Below are 7267 nucleotides of genomic sequence, written 5' to 3'. Positions count from 1 at the left end.
TTGCCTGTTGTTTATAGATGGTTTTATATTCTAGTACAGTAGAATACAGCTTAAGCAAATAACCCAGTACAAAGGAATAGTTTAAGCTTGAATCACGTCTGCTAGGATTTGTCCACTAAGTTAATTTGACACTTAAGAATGCACTCTGATCCCTCTCAACACGAAAATGAAAAGCGATATGAATTGTAGTTCTATCTATTTACTTTATGTAAGAAAAGCTCTAATCCTTACTTTTAAAAAAAAAATCAAGACTTAAAGAGAAGTTCAGTTTCATTAAGGAAGAGAGTGGGTGGGAGTAGCAGGCTTATAATTCTATTAAACAACCGTGTGGAGCCGTGTGCGGAATGGTAGCAAAACTTGATATAGTAGAAAACTATGAAAGAAATAATACTGTTTTAATTACTTAAAGTACAATAAATAAATCAGAGAATTTTTTTAGCGGCACAGAATCCAACCCTATATAAAGCTATAAGTTTGCTACCTGTGTGGGTGCTTCGTGCGAGCATCCCCTATTTCCGCCTGCATGTCGGCCTATTTGCAGTGGCTTTGATTGCTCGGTTCAGTATTTGACTGGCCAAATATTGAATTGAAGGGTTCAGTGTATCCCTAATAGATATTCACTGTAACTACCATAGTGGATTAACGATTTACAAATATGGGATCTGTTATCCAGAATGCTTGCGACCTAGGGTTTTCCAGATAATGGATATATCTGTAATTTGGATTTTCACACCTTAAAGGAGAAACAAACCCATAATAAAAAAAAACCCTACCCTACATAGACCCCCCCTCCCTCCTCCCCCCAACCTAGCTGCTACCACTGGAAAATGCCCATTAGTCTTTAGTTACCCCTCCGTGCAGATTCTGTCCACGGGCGCCATCTTCTTCTCTTCGATAATCTTCGGAATAAGACTGGCGAAGCACCGCATGCGCAGTTGGAGTAATTTTAAGTTACTTCAACTGCGAAAATTGCATAAGTGCCGGTCTCATTCCGAAGATTACCGAAGCGGCTGAAGATGGCGCCCGTGAACTCCGATGCCTGAATCTGCACGGAGGGGTAAGAGTTAGGGGCATTTGCCTGGGGAGAGGGGGCAGCTAGGGTGGAGTGGGGGGGGGTATGTAGGGTAGGGGGTAGGTTTTATTATTAAGGGATTGTTTCTCCTTTAAGTCTACTACAAAATGATGTAATCATTAAATAAACTCAATAAGCTTATTCCAATATTAATTAATTATATTTTAGTTTGAATCAAGTACACAGTAAATATGGGGCCTGTTATCAATAATGCTCAGTACTTGGGGTTTTCCGAATAAGGAGTCTTTCTGTAATTTGGATCTCTATACATTAAACATTAAAAGGCAGATTTATCAAAGGTCGAGGTGAATTTTCGAATGAAAAAAATTTGAATTTCGAGCGATTTTTTGTGTACTTCGACTAGGGAATCGTCCAAATTCGATTTGAATTTGAAAAAAAAATCAAAAAATTCTAAATTTATCATGTACTGTCTCTAAAAAATCGACCATTCTCCATCTAAAACCTGCCGAATTGCTGTTGTAGCCTATGGGGGACCTCCTAGAGCCTTTTTGGAGTCAATTGGTGGACTTTGAAAAATCAAAGTTTTTTTGGGGAAAAACTTTGAATGGAATTCGATCAAATGCGCTAGTCCTTCGATTCGTATGATTCGAATTCAGCGGAATACGGATCGTTTTGATCTAAAACGCACCTATTCAACCAAAAAAACCCTTAGACTTAATTTCGGTTGGTTATTTTGAATTTCAATTTCGAAGATTTTCAATTCGAAATTCGACCCATGATAAATATGCCCCTAAATAAACATAATAGACTGATTTTTCTTCCAATAAGGATTAATTATATCTTTGTTAGGATGTTTTATTTTTCTTACATTTGAATTATTTGTTTAAAATTTAATCTATGGGCTTCCAGGAATTCAGCACTTTCTGGATAACGGGTTTCCTGATAACAGATCCCATACCTGTATAAATATTTTATTATTGAACTTTCTGTGATGTCATGTGGATTGGCTGGTATAATGTATGACTTGAGGTCGGTGCTCTACTTTTCTGAAATCTCTGTGTTTATATTCTGCAGTTGTTAAACTGGAACTCTGACTCAAGAAGCTTGGGGATTTTTTGCTTAAAACGAAATGGCAAGATAAATTAAGAACCTTTATAAATGCAGGTTGCTAATCTGTACTAATCATCATCTAAATAATTTATTATTATGCTAAATAAACCGTTTTTTTTTTGTTCTTTTTTAAATGTACATTGATTTATAATTCCTTTGGCCTTTGGACTATGATTCACTAATACTTGCAATGCCAACCTGTGTTAAATCTCTCTTGCTACTCAACACCAACAATTCCAACACTTAAGTTTCAGATAAAGGCAGTATTACTACTGAAGAAAGGGGATTCCCTTAAAGTTTGCACAGTGGTTTAGGTAGAAAAAAAATACTGCAGGGAAGTTGCCCACCAATAAGTTAGCAAGCATCTTACTTTCAATACACAGTCATTTATATCAAAGTATTGTCCGCTGAAACAAGAAATGTAAGATTTGAAATCTCCCAGCAGAGCACAGACATCATCTTTTCATAATTTTCTTTGCTGCCACCGCTAACCACAGATTGAGACAGAGCCACTGCTTTTACCAGTTTAGCTAAAAAGAAGGGGAGAGTAGTGAAAGAGGAGGGTGGGGGGTTGTACTGTTGACATTGATGTCTACAGCCTTTGTATTAATCTGCAGTGTCATTTTCGAAGGGCTTCAGATGAGTTTTGCTATATTAGTTTTTGCTGCATGTAACTATAAATAAATGTTTATATTGAGAAATTGCAGGTTGGAAGTCAAGATATGATTAAAACCTACTGTAAATAATATGAATAACATTTAAAAAAAAAGTGAAACATAGTTTGTCTCATCCCTTTAAAGGCAAATACTAATATAATGGTCATGCTACATAATAACGTTTGATACTTGCTGCTGCTGTCTATGCAACAAAGCACTGGGCATTATTATACTCTTCAGCATGTTGATTTAGCTCGTTGCTTAAGGGAAAGCCATGCTGAACATTGATGGGCTAGCTAAAACATTCCTTTAAAACCGGATTTAAATTAAAAATTCAACCCTTGATAAATATGTCCCATAATTATGACAATTAAGATGCATGGTTGCAAAACACTAAACCACATCAATTAATTAAACTTGCATGAAAGTGAGACTTTGTAAGGATGAGGGTATTCTCTAAACTGCAGACTAGAGAAAGGTATTAATTGTTTGATCTAAATCTCAAACCTCATTATAAAAAATATGAAATGCGAACCCTTAGCTATCATTTTACTCAGATGTTTTTGTTTGGTAAGACCCCATACTGCCTGCCGATTTCTTTCTAGAACCTTAGCTAGATGATTCACAATGTAAATTGCAAAAGTGCCTAGAAAAGCACCCGGAGCAATTTTACTTTTAGTTTTTTTTTTAAGGAATACTGTCGGGGGAAAATTTTTTTTTTTGTTTCAAAACGCATCAGTTAATAGTGCTACTCCAGCAGAATGCTGCACTGAAATACATTTTTTTAAAAAAGCAAACAGATTTTTTTAATATTTAATTTTGAAATTTGCCATGGGGCTAGACATATTGTCAGTTTCCCAGGAGCCCTCAGGTCATGTGACTTGTGCTCCGAGAAACTTCAGTCACTCTTTACTGCTGTACTGCAAATTGGAGTGATATCATCCCCCCTCCCTTCCCTTCTCAGCAGAAACAGAAAACAATGGGCAGCTAGTAGATATCTGACACCTCTGTGAATTATTTGCAATGTAAACAGTGTAACTTAGAAATAAAAAGTAAAACATAAAATTCACGACAGAATCCCTTTAAGGTTTACTTATCCTTTAAGTAACTCTTTTACACTCCTCCGTCTGTCGTTACAGCTATTCTGAGTTTAATGCAATACTTATCATCAAGCGTGTCTTTTTTTTTCATGGGTAAGCCTGTGTGCTAAATATCAAACACTGAAGGGGAAGAAGAAATCTCTGGATTTTAAACAACACAGTAGTAATAAATAATAAAATGAACTTCAAATGCAATTCTACTAGCAAATACTGAACAATGGATTCAAAAGATTCTTTAGAAACTGGAAATAAAGTATTTTGGTAAATACATTGAGTATGATCTATCAAGTGCTGGGGAGTTTCTACAGTGTTCTTTATAGTATGGTTGTGTGCCTTATGATTACTGAGCTGTATAAACATTTTCCTTCCCAGCTCCTTTACTTGCATTGCTATCTTTCATAAGAAAATTGGTTTAACACAGATCAAAACAAATTGGGGAAAAAAAGGCAGGGTAAAGACTCATTTGTATTTCGGCGACACTTTTGCTTTTAAACCTTTTTCTGAAAACAGTATGCAAAAAAAATAAAATAATGTAGGATGGACTGTATTTAAAGTACAGGTATAGGATCAGTTATCCGGAAACCTGTTATTCAGAAAGTTCCGAATTACGGAAAGGCCGTCTCCCATAGACTCCATTATAATCAAATAATACAAATATTTAAAAATGATTTCCTTTTTCTCTGTAATAATAAAACAGTAGCTTGTACTTGATCCCAGCTAAGATATAATTAATCCTTATTGGAAGCAAAACCAGCCTATTGTGTTTATTTAATGTTTACATGATTTTCTAGTAGACTTAAGGTATGAAGATCTAAATTATGGAAAGATCAGTTATCCGGAAAGCCCCAGTTCCCGAGCATTCTGGATAATAGGTCCCATACCTGTACTTTCAAAAGCCACAATAGGTATAGCATAAATCAAAAGAAGTCGAGAGTGAAGAGAATAATAGATAATAAGCACTGATTATCAGATAAACAATAAGACTGTAGATAAAAACGATCCAGTTACAAAGTAAACTCTGAGCAAATGCAATTCTTGCTATAGGAAGTATTTGATCATTAAGTTAATATTTGCTGTTCTGCTCTCTGATCTATAGAGAGAGAGAGAGAGAGAGAGAGAGAGAGAGAGAGAGAGAGAGAGAGAGAGGGAGAGAGAGAGAGGGAGAGAGACTATGTAACCCCCTAAAAAGTCGCAATTTCTGCTCTTAAATATACCATACAAATTGAATTTTGTTTGTGGCCAGTGTTAGGACTTCAGACCAAGTCGGCAACCTATTGACACATATATGGGGCCTACAAGTTATCTGTGTGTAATTCAACCAGATATCTATTAGGATGATCAGCGAGGATGTAAACATGCAAACGTTTCAGGGCCTCACGCCCACGCTCACGCCAAACGTTTGTATACTTGCATCCTGATCGCTCCAATAAATCAGGTAGGTTGGGAAATTCCTTCAAAAGAGAACTGCATTGCTGTGTGTTGTGTGGTCCACATCCTACTGGTTTTTGTAGGCCTGTAGTATTTTCAAATCATTGGCCTGCATATTCTGACCCATGATTGGGTGGCCAAATGTATGGTGATTATGATTCAGTGCAGATCCAAGTTATTAAAGCCTTATTCCTTTTGACAAAAATGGCAGCCTCAAATAAGGTCTTGAATATGCTAAGAGTCAATCATTATCAACCTTACATGGGCAAATTTGACATCTCTGTAAGACACGAAAAAAGGTGCAGGTTTATAAAGATTTTCCCATCTGTGCTTGGAAAAAAAGATTGCAGAAAAACCAACCAAGTTTTTCACAAGAAGTAAAAATTTGCCAGCTTTTAGGTATCCACATTTTTATTTTTCTGAAAGCTCACTCAGCTTTTTGATCCCATTTGTCAGTATGTAATGTTATGTAATTGGAGGGAGAGCATGTATGAACACAAGCACATCTGTCAAAGTATAATTCTCTAAATATTATGCCGGTTTTATGTATTTTCCCGACATCAAAGCAACACACAAATATTTATTTCAGGGTGTTACCTAAGGTATAATTCTTGCTTTGAGGCTGTTTACAATAATCACTTGCTAAAAACCCCAAAATAAGCAATGTTCAACAAGAGCCCAATGATTACTGATTATGCTGGAAACATGTTCTGCCTAAACAGTACAGAACCCTGCCCTTGCTTATTATACACATTTTTGTATACAAGGAAAGTGTGCTAGCCCAAACCACTGTATAATGAAATTCTCCCTATCTGTTCTTGTTCTTTATATCACATTTGGGGCCCACAGATGGGCCTGTCCAACTGATATCTGGCTGAGAATTGGTCAGAAAACAACTGGGTATGTTTGAAAAACCCATCAGACAAGTAGTACATCAAAACACTGCTGCCGTCCTCATCCGATTGGTCTCTTTAGGTCCCAAAGGATGATCTGATTGTTGATCGATGATCAGATTAGCATGATTTTCTAAGCATTTGAGTGGCCAAACTGGGCTTAGATCTGGTGACCTCACCAAACAAATGGATTTGTTCATGTATGGCCACCTTAAGCCTTAGCTCATACTGTATATCTTTCATTAGTTGGCATAGGGATAAAAACACATGGGAGGTTTTGTCACAAGAGCAGAATTGCCTCCAGAAAAGGTGACAAAACAGACAAAAATACCTTTACATTTTGGTTGGTGTGAATCTGTAATGGTCAAATATGTTGAGTGGGTATTGAATCGGTTACAGGAGAGGACTTTGAAAACATATTTGCATTTAAATTGTCCTACTGTATATTTTTACATAATCTGGTAACATTACTTTAGACAGCAGAGTGTGTGTTCTTTTCACCCCAGCCTGTGGTTATTTCCCACATATCACTACCTTTTGTTTAGCCCATTCCATCAGCACAAAGCACAAAGTCACTGATGAAGCTGGACTCCTGTACTTCAAGCCTGTTTCCCTTGCCCGCTATTTTTAATTCGTTTAATAAAGATGGATTTGTTTTATACGACCTTGGTTCGCACGTGGTGATGTTAATTGGTGGTGTCCGCAACCCCTATTCCTTGGATTGTTGCTTGCCGCGGCCAGAGCGGATTTAGCGGTCACACCTGGCAGGCAGATTGCCTATGTGCACTCACGGCTCTGTTTTCGGATCGCTCTCCTTCAAATCTCCTGTACTTCAGCCTCTGCTTGTTTATAGTCACCAAAAATGCAATTAAATAGTATACCATTTTGTTTGTGCATGTTACATTTTGCTATTATTTTTTTTTTATCATCAGTGGTATTTTTACAGTTTAGATGATAGATGTTTGAATGCATACTGTCAGTAGTGAATGCCTGTTAATAAAATCCCATTATAAATGACATTTTAACAACATAACTTGACAGGTAGTG

This window comes from Xenopus laevis, chromosome 8L (genome assembly GCF_017654675.1).
Source record: "Xenopus laevis strain J_2021 chromosome 8L, Xenopus_laevis_v10.1, whole genome shotgun sequence".
NCBI lineage: Eukaryota > Metazoa > Chordata > Amphibia > Anura > Pipidae > Xenopus > Xenopus laevis.
Note: the sequence above shows the minus strand (reverse complement) of the source record.